Source organism: Triturus cristatus, chromosome 2_2 (genome assembly GCF_964204655.1).
Source record: "Triturus cristatus chromosome 2_2, aTriCri1.1, whole genome shotgun sequence".
NCBI lineage: Eukaryota > Metazoa > Chordata > Amphibia > Caudata > Salamandridae > Triturus > Triturus cristatus.
This window is the reverse complement of record NC_140582.1, coordinates 510,710,827-510,735,435: the sequence shown is the minus strand read 5'-3', so window position 1 is coordinate 510,735,435 and position 24,609 is coordinate 510,710,827.

The following is a 24,609-nucleotide window of genomic DNA, read 5'->3' as shown; positions in this document are numbered from 1 at the left end:
TGGTCAGATTCCCTTGAAGGGGACCTAACCCTATCTTCTACTCTGTCAGTTCTCTTAGGGAGAATTCCTCTGTTCTGTTCAGATCCTTCTGGATCTGGCCCGTCAATCACAGAGTCCTGCTCATCCTGATTCTCATCATCTGACCCAGATACTGTAATTCACCCACTCCCTGATTCAGATCTGTTAGCTCCTAGAGCCAACCTCAGATCATCTGTTGTTAGCAGATCTATCAGGCCTAGTGTGGAGGGACTCTGTCCTAGCTTCAGGTGTCTTGCAACACACATGACCTTCAGGTCAAAGAAGGTCATGTCCTTATACTGAGGCTGGGTAGACCCACTGGCTCCATCCCTTGAGGACATTCTAGTGTTATGCAGTGTTGAACTACCTACACTAATTTGTGGCCTACTTGTCCTAGATTGAGCTGTAGCAAGGGTGTGCTATCCCTTCACAAACAGCTCTAAGTTCAATAGAACTTATTGATACTAAGCTTGACTTTATATGTACCTTGAGTACCTTTAGTGGTTTTCAGTTAGTAATTCAAATAGAGATTTTCTGGTAAAACAATGGCAAGCTGGAATCCCACACGCTGCCCACCAATGTGAGAAGTTGGCCTGGCATATGCTGGTCACTAGTTATAGTGGCCACCTTGCACCAGTCCAATTCGACTCTTATGGTAGATAGGTTTAAGACAACCTTTAAAAGAAAGCTATCCTAGTGGTAGCTGTGGAGAGCAGCCTTCAGGCTACGTCTCAGAGGAATGTAAAGCAGCTTGTTTTACCTTATAATCTCTTCAATTACCAAATGAAAGGACACCACACAGGTATATATATCATATATATATGTATTTATTACTAGACACACTCTACTAATCTCTTTATGAGATTAGAAGCCAGGAAAACATTCAAATATCAACGTTTCACAAAAAGTTAAGCACAAATATGGCTGGGGCCCTAGGGGCGTACCAGATCATATACTAAAAAAGAGGTTTAGGAAAGTCGACTTGCAAGGGGACAAGGCCTAGGGCCTGTAGAATCGCTGGAGCTTCACTAATCCACCCAAGGCAGGTAAGTAAAAGACCCACGGGAGACGCGTGCAGTGTGAGAACACAGCCGCGGGTTCCCTATTGATTTCAATGGAGCAAGTCGCGGTTGGATTTTTAAAGTTTTAGGGTACTTCGAGGAGGTCTGCAAGCAAGCCGCTTACAAGGTAAGTAATTTGAGGGCCAACACACACTAGGGCACCAGAGTGCACAAGTTACCTCACCCATGGAAGCCAGGTGCATATGTGTCTTTTGGTGTCGGGTCGCGTCACTGTTTTCTATGGAAGCCAAAGAAGATTTGCTGCTTGCGAAGACTGAAGAAGTGTCCGGTGGAATCCAAGGCTGGATTCAAGATGAAGAAGACCTGAAAGCAGAAGGGACAGTGTTCACAGTTACTTGTCAGTGACCCGGGGCCAGGAAGATGGATGCCCACGGATGTCGGGTGATTTCAGGTGATCAAGGGTGTTTTGACTCTTCACCCATGAGGTCCAGGAGGCATCGATGATGACCAGCAGCTGGATTCGGAGTATCCCATAACGTCTGCAGCTTACTGAGGTGTTGGAAACCGCATAGGAGCCAACAAGCTTTGGCAACAGCAAGTCTCATGGAAAGTGAATAAAGTCAGCGGTGAAGACCAGAAAGGTCTGAGGGACTCACCCAGCAAGGGTGAGTGAGGGCAGGCCTGGAGCAACCAGAGGAGCCCTTTGGTTTGATTAGAAAGTCTTCAGGGGACCCATAAGCCAACAGGCAAGGGATCGTAAAGATGTCTTGTGAGGAAATGCTTTATAGTAGTCCACGGTCACTTGGGATGAGGTAGGCCTCTTATTTTTGGTGCACAACCTGCTGGAGGCTTGGGCCACAAATGGTCCAATGCACAAGTTCATAGAACGTCGTGAAGGGGTTGCACTTGACAATAGTGCATGGTTCTTGGGTATTGCTCTTTCTCATCACTCATGTGGTGCACTTTCCTCAGCTCTGCTGGGGTCTCACAATGGCCGTTAAGAAGTCAGGAAATTTACTTCCGGGGCTGCAGGGACTTCGGACTCTGGCGGGAGTGGGAAAGTTTGCGACCGTAGATTCAAAGTTTTGGTGCCTGCCAAGCAGGGGAGTCACTCCTTGACTCCAAGGGAGATTCTTCCATCTTCCAAAGGTAGTGGAACATCGAAGGACCAGGATTATTCTTGTAAAGCATCATCCAGGGATATCTAGTTTGCAATGGCAAGGGTTCCCTATCTTATACTAAAAGAAAGGGAGGGACTAGCTTTATGACCACTCCTCTGGGAGGGTCAGGGTAGGGGGTGGTTACACCCACTTCCCTTTGTCCAGTTTCATGCCAGAGCATGGACAGGTAGCCCCTGAACCGGTTTGAGCTGGTATATGCACAGAGGAGCCTACTGCTCCCCAGTGCAGGACTTCAAAGCACTCTAGGGGTGCACCCACCCAGCCCCAATACACTAAATCCTGTCTGGAAGGTGGTTACACTTCCCTGTGACAGGATGCCTATTGTTGGGCCTCCTCCACTGCTAGTTTCAGTCAGCAGCAGGAGGGCAGCCCAGTGTCTGTGCTGGTGGCATCCATTTTGTGATGCCAGGGCTCTTTCAGATTTCTACTGTGTTTCCACAGTAGGCACATGTCGTCCCCTCTAGAAGGGTGGGATCATACTCCCACACCAGTTACTGGTGTTGGGGTATGATTCCAAGTTCTTTGACACCAAAACGACATGTTTTAATGCAATCATTCCAAAGTTAGCATTTACCGTTAACTTATAATGCACTTAAGAGTATATGGTTTAACTGCATCCACAAACAGCCACAGAGGATAGACTCTGCCAGCTGCAGAGGGGTCCTGCTCATGCAGAGGCACCCCCTCACATTGTAAACCAAGCACCCTGCCCACAGGCTTGATAGGGCCTACCTTAGGGGTGACTGATAGGTTTATATGTGTGTGTGTGTGGTGAGATATAGGAACCTATACCTCAGTGAGGAGTGCTAACACTACCTCACCCAGGCTGCAGTAGCAGGCCTGTGGTGTTCGATTTAGTCTGCTTCCCAGGGGTGGCATAATACATGCTTCAGCCCCTGGTAGGCCTGTGAAGTACCTATGCCCTTGGTACCTAAGGTACCATATACTAGGGGCTCATAAGGTACCACAGTATCCAATCACTAGTGCATCTAATATGCACTCCAAGTCGTTTGGAGAGAACAGAGAGACTGGGGCCCTGATTAGCAGGGACCCAGCAAGACTATAGTCAGAAACCAGTGTTAACATCAGAAAAAAAGTGGGGGCAATATAAGTGCAGATCCTACTCTCCTACATATATATATATATATATATATATATATATATATTACCTACTGGCGGTCGCCAGTAGGTAGTTATAGTTAGGACCACGTTTCCATAGGAAAACCTCAACATTCTATTTTGAATAACTTTGGCGCCGGTCGACGAATCCTCGCGAATTTCTCAAAATAGGTGGGGCGCTATGCTCCGCTCCTACCCTGAAAGTCTCGGGGGGATTCATCAAGCGGGGGCTGAGATAAAAGGGGGGTCCCAAAACGCGTTTTTCCCATGCATTTTTCCATAGGACCTTTAGAACGAGCTACAGCCCGAATGGCTGAACAGAATTACTCAAAATTTGGCAGAGAGGTAGTCCCTAGGTCAAGGAAGTGCCTTTTGTAGGTTTGGTGTAAATCTGTTCAGTAGATTCTGAGAAAATAGCCTTTAAATCAATATATATATCTGAGCCCGCTTACGGTACGCTTACCGTACGCTTACGGTAAGCGTACGGTGGCGTGCGCGAGCGCGATTCTGATTGGCTCTTAGATGTTAGTAAACATTCGAATCGGCCGAAACCAGGAAGCGGCGGCCGCCATTTTGTGTATTTCACTCTGAAAAAAAAGAGTGAAAACAAGGAAAGGGGGCAATGAGGAGAGTTACAGACCCCCTAACATTTGTAAGGGGGTCAAAGAAGGACAGAAAAGTACAATAAAAACATTTATTGATTTTAAAAAAAATCACGGGGTACGCGTACGGTAAGCTTACGGTAAGCGTACGGTAAAAAAAATAAAAATAAATAAATGAAAAGCAGATTTAAGAGTTTAGAAATTAGGGAGCTCTAAAAAGAGCTGTTGTGTTTATGAAGTCATTTTTTTAGTGGTACCTACAAGTAAGTACCGATGCAGAGTCTAAGGTTCAAGAGGAAGACTCTGTTCCCTTCATCATTGAAGTGCACACCATCTCCTCTATAAATGTCTTGCATGTCATAACGCAAGTTGTTGTGGTAAATGGCACCCATACCATAGTCACGGAGGAAAGCAGAAACAGATTTGTTGACGTGCTTTCTTGCTTTGTCAATCTGCGGACAGAAATGATTGGACCATTCCATTTTTGCCTTTGGCATATGTTGGAAAACACAAAGGCAGTTTTAGGGAAAAGTGTAAACAGTTGTGCAAAGGTGTCCTTCATAAGCATTTCCAGACCTACCCCAGTCAAAGTGCCTAGGTCATTGCCACCACAGTGCACTATTATGAGGTCAGGGTGTTGGATTTGAATGAAGGATTTTACCAATGGCATCAATTGGTGCCACTTTAACCCTCTCTGACCAATCCATTTAATGTCTACATTTGGCAAAGCAAGGTCTCTCACCATATCTGTTTTCTCTGCATACTTTTCACTCCAGAAGACATAGCTGTGCCCTACAATCCACACTGTGAACATCTTCAAAGGAGAACTGGATGCACTCAGGAGGTGTCTTTCAGTAGAATGGCAATAAGAAAAGAAAGACAGTTTGGAAATGGAGGCATACATATTTTTTACAAATTAAAAAGAACTGATTGGCTGTTTCAAACCATTCCAGAATAAAAACTAGGCTGTATGTGAAAATTAATAGAAGCATGTTTTGTATTGGTACAAAAAAATGTGTAACCAAAGAACAGTACTATGGATTTGCTGTTAGGTTTGAAAAGTCAAGCACTCTTGCTCTGTGGAATTGAAACATTGTGTGTCGAACTTCTGACCTAACTGCACACAGCAGTGTTCCATGAGCTGTTGCTATGGTAGCAGGCAGAAGTCAAGTTGGGGGAAGGGTACTAGGCAGAAGTCAAGTTGGGGGCAGGGTACTTTTGGAAAAGGGTTGGTTTTCAACCAATAGAAATGTGTGATTACATTTAAAAAAAAGGGGGAAGCACTGAGATTTGAAACTTACATGTATATGTGTGGAAAAATAGAGGGAAAGTTTGCCATTATCTGGTTCTGCTGAGAGGAGACAGGTGAACACAACAGAGATCCTGGCTCTGATAATCTGCTGTTTGAGTGTCACATTTCTTTCAGAACTAACTAATTTTAAAGGTGAGTTTACAGTTTGAGAGGGTATGTATGTGGTAACTTAAGAAATGAATAATAGAAATGGGAATTGTTTTTGTTGTAGTTACACATGGTGGTTTCATAATGTGTCAGTGTGTAAAAGTGATTTACATTTGCCCCTGAAAAAATAAAAGAGCAGTAAGTGTGCTTTGAAATTGGCAAAGAAATTTCGTTTTGGCACTAATGTGAAAACATGACTCTGTGTGCATAGAAGAATTATAGACAGAGATTTATTGCGTCTTGCTCTGGTGATTTCACAGTTGCATTAGATGGAAAGGGGAAGCGAATTTTTGGGGGAAGAAGCAGAGGCTTAGCACACACCGATGTCCTTGCCGTGTATAGTCATGCACAGTATGTACAAGCCAGTGGGGTTTTCAGGTTTAAGTCTGTAATGCAAATACATTCAGCATCACTAAGGCTGGTTGCCCTTGGTGGAGTGTAGGCAGTCACAGAGAATGCACATGGTGGTGGTCTGAAAAAAAAACAGCTTGGACACGTGCAATTAAATAAAGCAAAAATAGTGGTTTCATAATGTGTCAGTCTGTAAAAGTGATTTCAAATTGTAAAAAGAGATTTTCACTTGCCCCTGAAAAAATAAAAGAGCAGTAAGTGTGCTTTGAAATTGGCAAAGAAATTTCGTTTTGGCACTAATGTGAAAACATGACTCTGTGTGCATAGAAGAATTATAGACAGAGATTTATTGCGTCTTGCTCTGGTGATTTCACAGTTGCATTAGATGGAAAGGGGGAGCGAATTTTTGGGGGAAGAAGCAGAGGCTTAGCACACACCCATGTCCTTGCCGTGTATAGTCATGCACAGTATGTACAAGCCAGTGGGGTTTTCAGGTTTAAGTCTGTAATGCAAATACATTCAGCATCACTAAGGCTGGTTGCCCTTGGTGGAGTGTAGGCAGTCACAGAGAATGCACATGGTGGTGGTCTGAAAAAAAAACAGCTTGGACACGTGCAATTAAATAAAGCAAAAATAGTGGTTTCAAAAAGTGTCAGTCTGTAAAAGTGATTTCAAATTGTAAAAAGAGATTTTCACTTGCACCTGAAAAAATAAAAGAGCAGTAAGTGTGCTTTGAAATTGGCAAAGAAATTTCGTTTTGGCACTAATGTGAAAACATGACTCTGTGTGCATAGAAGAATTATAGACAGAGATTTATTGCGTCTTGCTCTGGTGATTTCACAGTTGCATTAGATGGAAAGGGGGAGCGAATTTTTGGGGGAAGAAGCAGAGGCTTAGCACACACCCATGTCCTTGCCGTGTATAGTCATGCACAGTATGTACAAGCCAGTGGGGTTTTCAGGTTTAAGTCTGTAATGCAAATACATTCAGCATCACTAAGGCTGGTTGCCCTTGGTGGAGTGTAGGCAGTCACAGAGAATGCACATGGTGGTGGTCTGAAAAAAAAACAGCTTGGACACGTGCAATTAAATAAAGCAAAAATAGTGGTTTCATAATGTGTCAGTCTGTAAAAGTGATTTCAAATTGTAAAAAGAGATTTTCACTTGCCCCTGAAAAAATAAAAGAGCAGTAAGTGTGCTTTGAAATTGGCAAAGAAATTTCGTTTTGGCACTAATGTGAAAACATGACTCTGTGTGCATAGAAGAATTATAGACAGAGATTTATTGCGTCTTGCTCTGGTGATTTCACAGTTGCATTAGATGGAAAGGGGGAGCGAATTTTTGGGGGAAGAAGCAGAGGCTTAGCACACACCCATGTCCTTGCCGTGTATAGTCATGCACAGTATGTACAAGCCAGTGGGGTTTTCAGGTTTAAGTCTGTAATGCAAATACATTCAGCATCACTAAGGCTGGTTGCCCTTGGTGGAGTGTAGGCAGTCACAGAGAATGCACATGGTGGTGGTCTGAAAAAAAAACAGCTTGGACACGTGCAATTAAATAAAGCAAAAATAGTGGTTTCATAATGTGTCAGTCTGTAAAAGTGATTTCAAATTGTAAAAAGAGATTTTCACTTGCCCCTGAAAAAATAAAAGAGCAGTAAGTGTGCTTTGAAATTGGCAAAGAAATTTCGTTTTGGCACTAATGTGAAAACATGACTCTGTGTGCATAGAAGAATTATAGACAGAGATTTATTGCGTCTTGCTCTGGTGATTTCACAGTTGCATTAGATGGAAAGGGGGAGCGAATTTTTGGGGGAAGAAGCAGAGGCTTAGCACACACCCATGTCCTTGCCGTGTATAGTCATGCACAGTATGTACAAGCCAGTGGGGTTTTCAGGTTTAAGTCTGTAATGCAAATACATTCAGCATCACTAAGGCTGGTTGCCCTTGGTGGAGTGTAGGCAGTCACAGAGAATGCACATGGTGGTGGTCTGAAAAAAAAACAGCTTGGACACGTGCAATTAAATAAAGCAAAAATAGTGGTTTCATAATGTGTCAGTCTGTAAAAGTGATTTCAAATTGTAAAAAGAGATTTTCACTTGCCCCTGAAAAAATAAAAGAGCAGTAAGTGTGCTTTGAAATTGGCAAAGAAATTTCGTTTTGGCACTAATGTGAAAACATGACTCTGTGTGCATAGAAGAATTATAGACAGAGATTTATTGCGTCTTGCTCTGGTGATTTCACAGTTGCATTAGATGGAAAGGGGGAGCGAATTTTTGGGGGAAGAAGCAGAGGCTTAGCACACACCCATGTCCTTGCCGTGTATAGTCATGCACAGTATGTACAAGCCAGTGGGGTTTTCAGGTTTAAGTCTGTAATGCAAATACATTCAGCATCACTAAGGCTGGTTGCCCTTGGTGGAGTGTAGGCAGTCACAGAGAATGCACATGGTGGTGGTCTGAAAAAAAAACAGCTTGGACACGTGCAATTAAATAAAGCAAAAATAGTGGTTTCATAATGTGTCAGTCTGTAAAAGTGATTTCAAATTGTAAAAAGAGATTTTCACTTGCCCCTGAAAAAATAAAAGAGCAGTAAGTGTGCTTTGAAATTGGCAAAGAAATTTCGTTTTGGCACTAATGTGAAAACATGACTCTGTGTGCATAGAAGAATTATAGACAGAGATTTATTGCGTCTTGCTCTGGTGATTTCACAGTTGCATTAGATGGAAAGGGGGAGCGAATTTTTGGGGGAAGAAGCAGAGGCTTAGCACACACCCATGTCCTTGCCGTGTATAGTCATGCACAGTATGTACAAGCCAGTGGGGTTTTCAGGTTTAAGTCTGTAATGCAAATACATTCAGCATCACTAAGGCTGGTTGCCCTTGGTGGAGTGTAGGCAGTCACAGAGAATGCACATGGTGGTGGTCTGAAAAAAAAACAGCTTGGACACGTGCAATTAAATAAAGCAAAAATAGTGGTTTCATAATGTGTCAGTCTGTAAAAGTGATTTCAAATTGTAAAAAGAGATTTTCACTTGCCCCTGAAAAAATAAAAGAGCAGTAAGTGTGCTTTGAAATTGGCAAAGAAATTTCGTTTTGGCACTAATGTGAAAACATGACTCTGTGTGCATAGAAGAATTATAGACAGAGATTTATTGCGTCTTGCTCTGGTGATTTCACAGTTGCATTAGATGGAAAGGGGGAGCGAATTTTTGGGGGAAGAAGCAGAGGCTTAGCACACACCCATGTCCTTGTCGTGTATAGTCATGCACAGTATGTACAAGCCAGTGGGGTTTTCAGGTTTAAGTCTGTAATGCAAATACATTCAGCATCACTAAGGCTGGTTGCCCTTGGTGGAGTGTAGCACTGTGGACATGGGCTTTTTAAAAAATCTGAAAAGTGGTTTCATAATGTGACAGTTTGTAAAAGAGATTTTCACTTGCCCAAAAAAAAGAGCAGTTTGTGTGAATTCAAATTGGCAAAGAAATTTCGTTTTGTGACTATTGTGAAAAGAAATTTAGTAATATATTTAAATACAATAACGGATTTTTTTTTTAGTTTTTTTCAGGTATTGCTGAAGAACAGTGAACAAAATTTAAGATGCCTACAAAATCTCGAGTTCAAAAAACGCTAAAAAAAAAACTATATTTGAAGACAACTGGAGGACCAAAGTTAGTAGAAGATGCTGATGTTGGGAAAAAGAAAAAATCTTCTGGTAAGCAAAAAAAACAATTTCTAAACAAAATATTCAAAACAAAGAAAAATGTACAAAATGTCTGTTCTCGGAAAAATGTAACAAAAAATAGAGAACAGCAAAAAATTGAGAATTTAGTTAATGCAAATATACCTTCTGCAATTGAAAAGTTTAACATAAACAGAAAAACAGCATTTAAAGAGATACGTAGAAAAATGTTTCAGAGAAGAGTTATGTCCAATTTGATAAAGGATATAAAGAAATATAAGCAAAAGGCAAAATATTACAAGAGAAAAAAAGAAATTGAAGCCATTGCAGCAAAGGCATTAGAATTAAAAAGGAAACTATTCATTTTAATTTTGAATAGGATGCGTACATTAGATAAAATGGTTAATGTACTGAAATCACAAAGCAAAAGCAAAAGAGTAGTGAACAGAACAAACTTTTGTAAAGTTTTTTTAGGAAAGTGGATGCATAGTTCAAGTAGTGAACCTTTTTTTAATGAAGAGAGCTATTTTCAAAGTAATAGTTTGCTGCATGCAGTTGACACCAGAGGTCGTTCATACGAAGTAAAAAATGGTTGCATAATGGAGAAGGAGATAATGGTTCCAAGAGATGAGGTACAAGTGATGGCAGATGAGGCAATGGGGAGACGTCCTAAAGCCCCAGTGTACACTTGGAATTGTAGTAGTATTTGCACTGTGCGTCAGGAATCTATTGACAGATTTCGAGAGTTTCTAAGAGAATATAGTAAAAAAAGTGTAAAACAAAAGATTAAGGTGCTTCAAAGTCTGGATCCATGCAGAGTGAGAGAGAATACTGGTTTGCAGGGTCATTCTCTTGCTTGTCTATCTAGAAAAGTGTGCAATAGTGTTTTCCATCATTTTAGGATGCTGGCTGTTCATCATACTGAAATGAGAAAGTTTGTGAGACGGTTGTATTTTGCCAAAAGTCCAGCAATAAAGTTAAATGAATTGAATAGGGCTCTGTTCCGAGGAACGGTATCAGATGTAGAGAAGGTTGTTGATGAAATTCAGTTTTGTTACTTTGGTCCTGAACAAAACAGTGCAGAGAAGGACACAGTAAATGAGGCAGAAGTGGAAGAGAATGTAGAACCTTGTGTAAGTAAGACATTTAATGATCACATAACAAAATTTGCAATAATCTCTAATGAAAGACCAAATGTTACTTGTATTTGTTGCCGCAGAACTCATTATAGAAAACAAACTAGGAATGTTGATCTCTACAGAAAGAGTGAAAATGAAGATAATTATAAGTGGATGGATTTTGCCACATATATATTTCTTGAAAATTGTTTTGAATTGGGTGAAGATCAGCGTATTTGTAAATACTGCTACAACAAGTTAGAGGAAAATAGAATGCCGACCAGAGCTGTACATAATAATTTAGAATTGGATGCTATTCCTGCTGAACTTTCTGAATTAAATACATATGAGTCTATACTCATTCAATGTGTTCATCCGTTCCAGACCATAGTACGTATGGAGCCCAAAACTGGTAAATTACCTCCTTCAGATTTACTGAGAGGTTTAAAAGGTAGAGTGGTGTATTTGCCCTTGGATTTGAAAAAAAATATGGAAACTATTGATGCGGATACTTTGGAAACTGAACCATTAATTATTCTGGTTAATGGTGTACCTACAAAGAATAAGAAGATTTGGCAGGAGCTGGTAGATGTGCGGAAAGTACAAAGAGCAAATTTGTATTTGAAAAAAAATAACAAATGGTATGAATCAATTTATATAGAAGAAGAAGAAGAAGAAGAAGAAGATTTACAAGGAGACACAGAAACACCAACTGGACAAATTGAAAAAGTGGACAAGTCAAAGGAAGAAGAAATTTATGAACATTTTAGCATACATCCTCTCCATTCGAAAGAAGTTATGGGAGACAATATTGATCTCTTTCAGATGAAGAAAGCAAAAGGAAATCCCGTGAGTGTATGGGAGGAGAGCTTGGAAGCTCGATGTTTTCCCCAGCTGTTTCCTAAAGGAAAAGGAGGACGATACGATGAACGTCCAGAACAGATTCCAGCTTCAGAGTATCGAACTACAAGACTATATGCTGAAGATCCCAGATTTCGACAAAGTATTCCTTATTTGTTCCATCTTTTATTTGAAAGCGACTTGTCTGCACTGTCTTATGCAGTAAATCACATTTTAAAAAGTGGAGTACATTTACAAAATGTGTCTGCTAAGGATTTTATGGAGAAAGTGCAGCACCGAGATGATCATTTGGAAACACAACTGATCAATCTGATGGCTTGTCAGCGTGGGACAAATGAATATTGGTACCGACGCCATGGTGAACTAAAATGCATGTTACGCAATTTAGGAACACCAACATGGTTCCTTACCCTAAGCTGTGCCGAGTACGCTTGGGATGATTTACTGGATTTTCTACGAGAGGCCAATTCAAACATTAAAAACATCGAATACAAGACAGCAGGAGAACTGTGCTCATTGGATCCGGTTAATGTTTGCAGATATTTCAATCATAGATTTGAGGCTATGATGTCCTTCATCTGCAATAAAAAAAATCCACCCCTTGGAGAAGTAGTGGATTTCTTTTGGAGAAAAGAGTACCAGGCAAGAGGTGCTCCTCATATTCATATGCTGCTGTGGATCAAGGATGCCCCAAAGTTTGGAACAGATACTGATGAAGCAGTGTTATCTTACATTGAAGAATATGCAACATGTGCTATACCTAAAAGCACAGAAGAGAACAAGTTAAAGGAGCAAGTTCTACGTTTCCAAAGTCATCGGTGTGGAAAATACTGTCGACGGAAATACAAGAGCAAAGAAAAATACTACACTAAATGTCGATTTGGATTTCCTAGACCTGTTCTTACAAATGGAAGAGTCAACAGTTTTATGTCAGCTGTGAGACATACTATCACAAGAAAATCACCTAAGAATACCTACAACCTTAAAAGAAAAGAAGAATCAAAAAATATAAATGACTACAACCCAGTCATTTTATCCATGTGGAACGCTAACATGGATATACAGTATGTTGCTGACAATTCCATTGCTGTTGCTCGATATGTAACGTCTTACATTACGAAATCAGAAAAAACAGAATTGAAGGAAATGTGGGAAGAGATTTCTCACGAGAAGACTGTCAGTAAGAAGCTGTACAGTTTCAGTTTGAAGATGTTATCGCATCGAGAAATTGGATCCTACGAATGTTCAGATAGGTTATCTTCTGCAAGTCTCTACTCGAAGTCAAGAAGAATAATTTGGGCAAGTTTAGGCCTTGCAGCAATGAGAAATCGGGTACTGAAATCTGTTGGAGAAATTGAATATTTGGCTGAGAATGACCCAGAAAGTACAGACATATTGAAAACAAACATGTTGGACACATATTATCCCAAGAGAAGTCATCATCTGGAGAACATGTGTCTCTATGAAGTGTTACAGAACTACATTTATTCACGGAAAGCTGCAGAAGACATCAACAGTGGAAAATATAAAGTTGTTGGTGAAGAAGGATGTTTGGTGAAGCAAACCAAAGGAAGTTTGATAAATCACCGGAAGCTGAGTTGCGACACTACCGACAAGAAAGAATTTTACTACTTGGCTCTTTTACAGTTGTTTAAACCATGGCGTACAGAGGATGAACTACTGGGAGAATTCCAGAGCTATGAAGATTCTTTTAATGCTTGCAAAGACAGCATACAATGCAGTACATTCTCAACTTATCTGCAAATGTTAAATGAAGAAATTGAACAGGAAACTACAATTGCAGCAGAAATAGCTAGAGACAGTTCTCAGGACAGCCAAAGTTCAGGAACACACAGTCAAGATCCCCTAGGACAACCAATCGTTGAAAATGAAGCATCAATAGCCATGAATGAAGTGGAAACGGCTATGAATCAAGCTCAAGAAGAATTTATAGACTTAGAAAATTTGGAAAGACAACTGAATCAAGAGCAGCAACAAATTTATGAAGAGATCAAAAACAAAATTGATCACGGATTTCTACATATCAAAAAAGAGTGCTCATGCACATCATTTCATCCAATCAGGATGTATGTAAGCGGACAAGCTGGCACTGGAAAAAGTTTCCTAATTAAAGTCATCAGAAGCTACCTAAAGCAAAAAACGGATTCTACTTTGTCTTGTGTGGTTACTGCTCCAACTGGGTTAGCAGCATATAACATAAAAGGAATCACCTTACATCGTTTGCTAATGTTACCAGTGGAGCATGAGAACAAAATACAATTCAACAAGCTAACTGGAGAAGCATCCTTGGAAGTTTCACGAGTATTGAAGAAGATGCAAGTTCTCATTATTGATGAGGTGAGCATGGTATCAAACTTAATGCTTGCCTTTGTGCATTTAAGAATGCAGCAAATTTTGAAGACAGACTATGACGTGTTATTTGGTGGAAAACACGTCATAGTTTTTGGGGATCTTTTGCAACTTACTCCAGTTAAAGGACAACCAGTGTTTAATACTGTGACACATGAAGACACAAAGAAGTCATTGGGAAGCATTGGAAATACAAATATTTGGTCCTTCTTTGAGTACAAGGAACTTACAACTAATATGAGGCAAGCAAACGATGAAGAATATGGAAGTATTCTGAAAGATATCAGGATTGGACTACTCACAGATGTTGGGAAAAAAGCATTACAGAGTCGGCTGCTACATAATTTATTTCCAAAGGAAGAAATAGTTGCAGAGAAAATATACAAGAATATTGCAGAAAACAAAAGTGTCATCTGCTTAATGCCAACTCTACGTGAATGCTCAATATTTAATGAGGAGCTTTTGAAATTGGAAAAGGAAGACATCAGGAAATTGGAAGCAGTGGACAAAATTGAGGATGGAAGAATTACAGTCACAGTAACAGGCAAACTGAAAAATAAATTGGACTCACTAGAGAAGAACATCTCCAAAACAGCAGGATTAGAAAAAAATCTTTATGTTTGCATGAACTGTAGAGTGTTTTTAAGGAGAAATTTGGATGTTGAGAAAGGCTTAGTGAATGGAGCGATGGGAAGAGTTGTGGGTTTTATTAATTATCAGAAAAAAGAAGGAATTGAATGTTTACAGATAAAATTTGATCAGATAGAGGAAGTTAAAGACATTTGTCGTTGTTCAGTTCGTTTCATGCTTGTGAAAGACTTATATGTACGTAGGAAGCAGTTTCCGTTTTCACTAGCATATGCTGTAACTATCCACAAGTCTCAAGGATTGACTGTAGATTGTGCATTTGTGAACATTGGTTCAACTGTGTTCAAAGAAGGTATGGCATATGTAGCTTTGTCACGAGTCAAAACATTATCAGGTTTATTCATGATAGACTTTGATGACTCAAAAGTTAGTGCTGATACAAACTGTGTAAAGGAGTATAATAGATTAAGAAGAAGCTATGCTCCTCATTTAGGTCAGTATCCTGTGTTGGAGAAACGTGTAGTTTCTCGTAAAAGGAGAAATGAGAATATCTGTAATGAAGATGTAGAGAAGAGGAAAAAAAAGAGGAGTGATGTAATTGCAAGCAAAAAGAATAAGGAAAATGAAGAACAGGTTGTAGGATGTCATTTTGAAAATAGCTCTGGTGTCAACTGCTACGCTAATGTAGTGCTGAATGTTGCATTTTATCTGGAAAGTTTGCAAGAGCAGATAATAGTAAATCAGGGAAAAAGATTCTGTTCAGAGCTCAGTCTCCTTTTTCAAAAGCTGAGTAAAGATAAAACTCAAATAGAAAGTGCTACTGAAATTAGAAAACTTTTAGATGTATGTTCAGGACGAACACAGTTTTCTCAAAATGAACAGCAAGATGCACACGAATTTTTGATGTATTTTCTTCAGGTAGTGGAAGAAGAAGGAGTTCCCATTGACATTTTTTTTGGTCTCTCTTATAAATGGGAACATAGTTGTGATAATTGTTATAATATATGTGGCTCTATTGTTGATAATGAAAGGTTTATTTATTTGACATTGCCAGAGAGTAAAACAGTCACTTTTGCAAAATTAGTTAAAGATGCTAATCATAGCATGAAATGTGGTGAGTGTAATTCTGACATGTTTTCAACATTAATTTTAAGGGAATACGGACAGTATGTAATTTTAATGATGCAACGATGTAGAGCTGATGGATCAAAATTGGATACTTTAATAAAGAAGTTTACAGGACAGCAATTATCAATTTCAGGAAAAACTTTTGTAACTGTTGCAATAATTTTCCATGATGGACCTACTGTTACTTCTGGACATTACACAGTTTATCTAAAATGTGAAAAAGGCTGGACACTGTGTAATGATTCCCAATTGATTTTCAAACAACGTTTGCCTTTTGATTTAGCAAATTCCTATCTAATCTTCCTGAAACCTAAATTTTAGAGAGATTTGGCAAGATCTGGACAAAATAATTTTACCATTTTACTGGATTACCATTGCAATTTTGTAGAAAAAAGATTTTTAAAATTATCATTTGGCCTAAAGGAAAGATAACCAATTGTAATGTGGACTTTTTTAAATTTTAATGCAATTTTCAAAAACCAATAATTTAGAGATAATCGGTAACTTCTGCACATTTTAAATTATGGAATGCTATTGGACTGCCATTGGAAATTTTTTCAAAAATGATTTAAAAAATTACTATTTGGCCATGTGGAAAAGTAAGCAATTCTATTGTGGACTAAATAAATTATTCAAAAAATTTTCGTGAACCAAAATGTTACAGAGAATTGGTGAGATCTGGACAGATTAAACTTTAGAATTTTAATGGTTTTCCCTTGGAAATTTATTCCAGGAAAAAAAAAAAAATACTATTTGTCCTAAAGGAATTAAATTCAGATGTATTTTGGAGTTATTTGAGATATAATATTGTGATTATACTTCTGAAACAAACATATCAGACGGTATTTTAAAGAAAAAAGTATTGTTTTTAGATGATATTTTTTTAGAATAATATGCATTTCTGTAATGATAAGTTTAAGTGAGAAGACATTCTGGGCTTTTTTAATACAATCTTTGTGATTGTTAATTTTTTTTGCCCGCTGTAAAATGATGAATGCAATTGCTTTCACAATTAATAGTGAAATGCAATATATTCTGAAAACAGCAAAAATAAGGCAAAAATATTTTTTTGTAAAAAATGTAAATATGTGTATTGTATTATAAAATGGATAAAAAATATTAATACTTTTTTCTTTATTTTCAGATCGATATAGAAAATTTTCGGAAACTACAACCATTTTAAAAACTATTTTTTAAAAAAACAAATGAATAAATATTTTTTTGAGTGAGTATGGTAAGTTAAAAATAAAAATTGTAGTCTCTCAAGGACTTTGTAATGAGATAAATGATTTTTAGTGTTTTTTTTTAAAAAATAAAAAAAAGGTACGCTTACCGTACGCGTACGGTAAAAAAAAAAAAAAAAAGTTTAAAAAAAAAAAAAAAAAAAAAGATGAAAGATAAGGTTGGCTCTTAAAAGAACCGTTGTGTTCATGCAGGGACAGAGGAAAGAAAGATTGGGAATATTAGACGGTACGACAAGTGTGCTGATCTATTTTACTGTTCACCAGGGAAACACTGGTCTCCCTATAAGTAATTAGATCGTGACAAGTGGCGCACCGTACTTCAACCCTCGCAAACCGAGGGTTAATTTCCAGAGGGCCAGCAAAAGGAGATTCTCCCCCCACAGATGAAGGGCTCACCTGACCTGCAGAAGAAGGAGTCTGCCCTGCAGATGATGGTCCAGGCTGAGCTGCTGTGGATGTACTGGCTCGTCTTTCTGAAGAGTTACCTCCAAAAAGATGACCATGTGTCCTTCTGTGTACTTCCTGGAGGTGTCTCTTCATGGTGTGATTCCCAAAGGAATACTTCCTGTTAGGATTACCTCTAGAAAGTACACGCTTACACAGCTTGCAAGTAACTAAGGGTGCATTCACCTTTTGCTGGCCTTCTGGAAAAGTAAAATACTCCCAAACGTAAGAAGGCTTTACTTTCCTCGCTCTCTGCCTCAAGACAGTGCTGCTGGTGCTAGCCTCACTCTCAGAAGAGCTCTGCTGTTCTGCCATCGTATCCCAAAGACAAACCAGCTCCTTCTCCCAAGGGATCACAAGCAGAAATGAGGGGAATGGGTGTGGTGTAGGAGAGTTCTAGAACTGAAAGTAGTTTCAACCAATCAAAAGTTGTGTTTCAAGATCACATGACCTACCGTACGCTTACGGTACGCTTACGGTACGCTTACGGCAAAAAGTACGCGTGCGCGTAAAAAAGACACGCGCTTGCGCTCATGCGCATAACAGTCACTCCCCGGCACTTCCGCGTAACGTGCGCGTGTTGCGTAAGCGCGCACGCGTCCCACGCGCAGTACGCGCGGCTACGCAAAGTACGGAACTATACGCAAGCAGCGTAGATAGATTACGGGCGTTGCGTAAACCGTACGCTTACCGTGAGTTTACGGTACGCGTACTATAAAAAAAAATTTAAAAAAAAAAAAAAAAAAACTGGAAATAAATTTTACATGTTTATTTTAAAAAATATATATATCAAAAATATTTAAGGATTTTAAAAATTTAAGCATAGTCTTTATAAAAGATAAGAAAATTAAATTAAAAATATGTTTGAAAAAAATGAAGAATAAAAAAAAAAATAGCATTTAAAAAACCTTGCAAATTCACTGAAAAAACCATGGGTTTCACACACGTTATATTTAGGAATTAGCATTTAAAAAACCTTTCAAATTCACTGAAAAAACCATGGGTTTCACACACGTTATAGTTAGGAATTAGCATTTAAAAAACCTTAGAAATTCACTGAAAAAACCATAGGTTTCACACACGTTATAGTTAGGAATTAGCATTTAAAAAACCTTAGAAATTCAGTGAAAAAACCATAGGTTTCACACATGTTATAGTTAGCTGGACATTTTACTCGTAACAAACCAATGAAATTGCCCCGTTATAGTTAGTTCAGCTAACTATAACTCGCGCGCCCGCAATGCACTGCTGATGACGTCACATATTACATCACTCATGACATGGTCAGTGACATCACTCATGACATCACTGATGACATCTCAAATGACATCACTGATGACATCACTGATGACATCATCCTTGTGATAGAGTGGCAGACCTCCTCTCACCTTAATATAAGCTTTGATACACACATTCAAAAATAGAGACTAAAAATTTCAAAACAATGGACATACCAATACCAGTTACAACAACCTCTTCAGTAATTCTAAGATCCACATACACATCCACTCATTCACCAACAGTCCTATACAGTCACTCATACATGTACTCACTCATCATATGTACTCATACATCTATACATCCTGTTACACAATGCCACTCATCCATAGAGTTACTCACACACATAGTCACTCATGCTAATAAAGAATAAAACATACATTTACTTGCATATACAGTAATACACACACCACCATACTTACTTCTACGGAAACTTACACATACTTAGTCTTTTAAACAATCACTTATAGAAACACATACTTATTCATACAGGAACTCTTTCAATCTCTCCCTCTCACATATACTCACATATATACACCAATAGTCACATATACTAGTTAAAAACATATGTAGTTACTCCTGAAGACACTATTGAGACAGTCATTCACTCAATAACACACCCATACACACACTCATCCACACATACAGTCCTGCACACATGCTGTCTTCAACACATACAAACAGTGAGTCACTCATTCATGCATCTATGCACTACGTAATACCCCCCACCGTACCATACAGACACTCAGACTGATACTCAAAAAAACAACTAATAACCTATATAGACACCCATGTAGCTACTCACCAACCCATGCAGCCACTTATACACAAAGTGAGAGATACACTTAATCAGTCAGTAACACAATCAATTTTTCAAAAACAAATCATCCATTTAGACACTTATATACCCATTTATTCTTCCATCGACCTTGAGATACACATATATAAAACATATTTAATTTTCAGAAAAACACACATTCACTGGATGATGTCATCAGTGATGTCATCAGTGATGTCATTTGAGATGTCATCAGTGATGTCATGAGTGATGTCACTGACCATGTCATGAGTGATGTAATATGTGACGTCATCAGCAGTGCATTGCGGGCGCGCGAGTTATAGTTAGCTGAACTAACTATAACGGGGCAATTTCATTGGTTTGTTACGAGTAAAATGTCCAGCTAACTATAACATGTGTGAAACCTATGGTTTTTTCACTGAATTTCTAAGGTTTTTTAAATGCTAATTCCTAACTATAACGTGTGTGAAACCTATGGTTTTTTCAGTGAATATATATATATATATATATTACCTACTGGTGGTCGCCAATAGGTAGTTATAGTTAGGACCTCATTTCTATTCAAAAAGCGTTTTTTTTCCCCAATAACTTTGGCGCCGGTTGACGAAACTAGTGGCCCGCACCGGTCAGCTCCTGTCTTGAAAGTTTCGGGGTGATTTGTAAAGCTGGGGCCGAGAAAAAAGGGGGGTCTCAAAACACATTTGCCCTTGTTAATTTCCATAGGAAAATTTAGACAAAGCTACAGCCCGACAACACATCACTCCAAGTTCAACTCTTATGCAAATCACATTCAAGAATCGTAAGCCAGTTGAACACCCACTGTAGGCAATTCAAGGAACCCCTAGTAACTCAGAACAGTTATTCCTCTTTCAGCTTAGCATACACATACACCTCCCTTCTTGGCACCCTGGGAGGCAGTCCACTCCCCAGAAGTTACAATTCAGCCATCAAGAAGGTCTGTTGTTATTTTAATTTTGTTGTAATGTGTTAAAAATAATAACATGTTTATTTAAAAAATACACTTTAAAAAAACAGTAGTATTTTTTATTTTTTTCAACATTTAAAAAAAATTGCATTTATTTAAATTTAAAAACATGAAACTATTTTTTTACGTTTTTACATTAACTTACATTTAAAAGCATTTAAATATTGTTACTAGTTTAATACATTTTTTAATGTTTCTCTATACTTTACCAAAGGGAGATCTCCACCTTAGTGGAAGAAATCTTTGCCTACATGGGAAAAGTTACAAGTAGTAACTTTACACTCGTAAATTAGGCTCATTTCCCTGAAATTTGGGCGTAGGGACATGTAAGTTTACACTTTTCAGTAACTTTACACTCATAAATGGTGAACAGCCAAAGGTAGTAAAGTTACTCAAATGAGTAAATTTACGCAAGTAGATTACTCACCTATATGTTTAACCTTGTGAATAGCCCCTGAACTATCAGTTTTATAAAAGAAACAGAGAGCAATAGAAATAGAAAGAGTGAGAGACAGAGAGAGAGAAAGAGAGAGAGAGAGAGAGATAGAGAGAGGATGCGAGAGAGAGAGAGAGAGAGACAGAAAGAGAGAGAGAGAGAGAGGTTAGGTGAACTGGAGGTAAAAGAAAACAAGCATTTGCAATGCAATAGGTCTCGCATTTATAAGAGTTTGAGCTATTGGCATTGTAAAATTACAATGCCTTTTATTTATGTTTTGGTTTTAAAACAAATAAAAGGCATTGTCATTTACAATGTCAGTAGCATAAACTCGCATAAAAGCAGTGTGCAGCGTGCAGCAGTGTGCGGCGTGCAGCAGTGTGCGGCGTGCAGCAGTGTGCGGCGTGCAGCAGTGTGCGGCATGCAGCAGTGTTTCGTGTAGCAGTGTGTGGCATGCAGCACTGTGACGTGCAGCAGTGTGCGGCGTGCAGCAGTGTGCTGCGTGCAGCAGTGTTTCGTGTAGCAGTGTGAGGCATGCAGCACTGTGGCGTGCAGCGGCGTGCAGCGGCGTGCAGCGGCGTGCAGCGGCGTGCAGCAGTGTGCTGCGTGCAGCAGTTTCGTGCAGCATGCAGCAGTGAGTAATGCAGCAGTGTGCAGCAGTGTGTGGCGTGCAGCAGTGTGCCGGTTGCATCAGTGTGTGCCGTGCAGCAGTGTGTGGCGTGCAGCAATGTTTTGTGTAGCAATGTGTGGTGTGCAGCAGTGTGCGGCGTGCAGCAGTGTGCGGCGTGCAGCAGTGTGCGGCGTGCAGCAGTGTGTGGCAGTGTGTGGCATGCAGCAGTGTGAGGCGTGCAGCAGTGTGTGGCGTGCAGCGGCATGCAGCAGTGTGAGGCGTGCAGCAGTGTGAGGCGTGCAGCAGTGTGAGGCGTGCAGCAGTGTGCGGCGTGCAGCAGTGTGCGGCGTGCAGCAGTGTGCGGCGTGCAGTAGTGTGCGGCGTGCAGCAGTGTTTCGTGTAGCAGTGTGGATGGTCTGATTCCGTTGTAATTGCCAGACCCGACCTGTTGCCAAAGCGCCAAGAAACCCTGTGCGGGTAGCTGAGCGCTATACAAGACTCTTATAATAACTCACTATTAAGTTACTCCCCAGTGGTGCTGGAGCTGCCCACTCTCTTAAGGAACTGTTGTCATAGTGCCTCTCTTTCTCCATCAGGCACTATAGTATGTGGTTTTCACTAAAGAAATTCGAATGACAATTGTGGATTATTTTGAGTTGAATGTAGGGTCTGTGGAACACTGTGGTACTCCATGGGAGGCTTTTAGGTCGCATATATGGGGTACAGCGAATTTTAAAAACTGCTGATGTTTTAAAATCAATCAGGCAATACCTGTTTAAATTGCAGACTTAATTAACTGAGCCTCAACACAAACGTTTCGGAAAGGATAATGCGGCATTATTGTCTGAGATTAATATCTCAATATTTGCATTCCTGGAGGCAGCTGAGAGCGAGATGTAGGCAAGCCACATAGGGGCACTATACAAATGCTGCAGTACAATGCACTACATCCCTTGCCTTCCACAGAATGCACGAGGCTGCAGCCCACCCCGCCCCACTTTCCTGACTGACCGCTTATGTATACAAGCATTTGCAATGAAATAGGTCTCGCATTTCTTAAAGTTAGAGCTGTTGGCGTTTAAAATGTTTTTGTACTTTTTTATTTGAAGTGGAGTGATCATATTTGCATAGCCTGTTGCCATTGGTATGACCTCTCGGTGCTGGAGAACGAGTCAATGGCAATTAGGTTATGAGAAGGGGAGATAAGTGTAATATACTGCTTGGAAAAAAAAGTAACATCCTGGAAGAAGCAAACACTTATAGGGAATGCAAGATCAAGTAAAGCATGTGAATTGTAAGCAGGAACAACATTGTTACTGTGGGGGCTCGCAGACTGCTGTGATGTGCCGCTGGTGATGGAAAAGCACAGTGAGATGCAGCTCTGAAGCTGCAACTCGTACATAAAGCGCGGCACACTTATGCCTGGTTGTTTAACCCCTTCAGTGCCCATGACGAGCTGGACTCGTCATGGGCCGCGGTGGCGCTGTGCCCATGACGAGTCCAGCTCGTCATAGACCCCGCCCGCTAATGCAACGGCCGGCACTGGGCGGGGAAAGGGGCGGGCACTGAAGGGGTTAAAATACTTCAAAGGGCTTTCGTTTTCCTTGAATACCATATTTTACCTAACAAAACTACCACAATGTACACTGGAGCCCGTGTGTAAATCCTATTCTTACAACAGAATTGAAGTTTGCAAGAACCTGATTTTTATAGCCCACTTGCTACCAGTTTTGTGGCCACTTCATAGCACTGTAAATCCAACATCCACGGGGGAGGAGAATGAACGAGAAAGAAGTTGACGCGCTGGAAAAGAAGCAGGGACGCTGGCGAGGAGGCGACGAACATAGGCAGGACGGCACTAGCACCTGGAGCCAGAACGGTGGTGTTTGGCGCTATCAAGCCATGTCCCGGGGCTGTAAGGGCAGACGAGGCTGCAGGCAGCAGGCTTGCAACAGAGGCACCTCGAGTCAACGCGGTGGATCGGAAGAGATCGCCAGGAAGCAAAAGATTGTGTCCTGGTCTCATGGGAGGGTGGCCAGATAACGCGGTCGACGGTGTCCCCGAGGACGATGGCGTTATCACAAGATGAGCACGGGCCGGGATTTCCATAACAGTAATGGACCGGGTGGGGGCGCATTAAAGCCGCGGTTAATCTGCATAATAAGAGTGCAGCCGGGACGGGATGCGAGCGGCCCCTAGGGCCAGTAATACTAAGAATATAGAAGGGTATGTGGCGTATAAGTCTTCCCGACGGCATTTGTCAGGGCACATGAAACAAGAAGGGCTGGGCGAGAAGGGAGGGGGGAATGCCAGCAACAGAGGAGCCCGCGAAAGTGAAAGTGATCGTGATTACGATCGCTACGGAGGAAAGACACATGGCGCTGCGCGCGTGCACGTTCACGTGCACTGTAGCTTTAGGCCACGGCAGCACTTTGAAAAGCCCAGATATAAAATGTCTCTTCGAGCCTTTGGCTCACGAGACCTAAAAAAGAGAGGCCAAGAGAGACAGAGTGGGAGACAAGGTGTGATTGAAAGAGAATGATAAGGAAAACAGAGAAACATTGAGACCATGAATGAATAAATACACAATTAAACTAAACAGATCACAAATACCTAACAGGTGTTGTGTTACTACTGAAAGACTAATCCAGCAGAGCGAATGCATCTCTTTCACTATAGCACAGGTCTTTAAACTGGGGCGTGGACACCCTTTGGGGTGCCTGAATTGATCTCAAGGGTGGGAGTCAGGCGCTGGCTAAATGGAGTATTTTGCTGAAAACAATAGTATATTTTTAGTGAAGAACAGAGTGACAGTCAACCTTTCCTGAACATCGAGGGTGGGATTTATTTCCAAAGATACTTACTTAAGGGGGTTCTAGACTCCAATATAGACTTCAGATGTGTGTTGTGATCAAGTCTTTCTTTTATGTTTATGGGCTGGTTTTTCACAGTATCAGTTTAATTTGTTTTTAATACTACAGTAGTGCTTCAGGGAAGTATGCCAACCATAGGGCACAGCAGGCCCCCAGTTCCAGTTTGCTTTTTATTTACCCAGAGTTTTGATTTCATCATGTCACACTCTTGCTGTTGACATTAGCTGCTCTCCCTATTTATGTGTGGTGGCAAAAACCCCTATTTATCGACCTTCTGTACCTGCTTGCTAAATCATAAACACTTTGACAAATGCACTTACCCCATATATCCTAAAGTACTTTATTGTCACCTTACTAGGGGACTTTACCTTGTAACTGAGAACCCATATGATGCTCATGCTGCATCTCATTGAAAGCGTGAAAACAACTAATTTACAATGTGCGC